At 51.5% G+C, this 767-nt stretch overlaps 1 non-coding gene across 1 annotated transcript in view; it reads right to left on the bottom strand.

Moving 5' to 3' along the window:
• The window catches only part of LOC124572255, a 1910-nt gene extending 1143 nt beyond the window's left edge, over positions 1-767 (bottom strand). Inside the window, exon 1 of the ribosomal RNA XR_006972008.1 lies at positions 1-767. This exon is cut by the window's left edge and continues 1143 nt beyond it. This is a non-coding gene — a ribosomal RNA (small subunit ribosomal RNA).

Here is a 767-nt window from a genome sequence, read left to right as displayed (position 1 = left end):
CGAGCACGCACGAGGCGCGTCGCACGCCTTCAGCTCGCCCCACCGGCAGGACGTCCCACGATACATGCCAGTTAAACACCGACGGGCGGTGAACCAACAGCGTGGGACACAAATCCAACTACGAGCTTTTTAACCGCAACAACTTTAATATACGCTATTGGAGCTGGAATTACCGCGGCTGCTGGCACCAGACTTGCCCTCCAATAGATACTCGTTAAAGGATTTAAAGTGTACTCATTCCGATTACGGGGCCTCGGATGAGTCCCGTATCGTTATTTTTCGTCACTACCTCCCCGTGCCGGGAGTGGGTAATTTGCGCGCCTGCTGCCTTCCTTGGATGTGGTAGCCGTTTCTCAGGCTCCCTCTCCGGAATCGAACCCTGATTCCCCGTTACCCGTTACAACCATGGTAGGCGCAGAACCTACCATCGACAGTTGATAAGGCAGACATTTGAAAGATGCGTCGCCGGTACGAGGACCGTGCGATCAGCCCAAAGTTATTCAGAGTCACCAAGGCAAACGGACCGGACGAGCCGACCGATTGGTTTTGATCTAATAAAAGCGTCCCTTCCATCTCTGGTCGGGACTCTGTTTGCATGTATTAGCTCTAGAATTACCACAGTTATCCAAGTAACGTGGGTACGATCTAAGGAACCATAACTGATTTAATGAGCCATTCGCGGTTTCACCTTAATGCGGCTTGTACTGAGACATGCATGGCTTAATCTTTGAGACAAGCATATGACTACTGGCAGGATCAACCAGGGA

The sequence above is a fragment of the Schistocerca americana genome, unplaced genomic scaffold (assembly GCF_021461395.2).
Source record: "Schistocerca americana isolate TAMUIC-IGC-003095 unplaced genomic scaffold, iqSchAmer2.1 HiC_scaffold_179, whole genome shotgun sequence".
Taxonomy (NCBI): Eukaryota; Metazoa; Arthropoda; class Insecta; order Orthoptera; family Acrididae; genus Schistocerca; species Schistocerca americana.
This window is presented reverse-complemented; position numbering and strand designations above follow the sequence as displayed.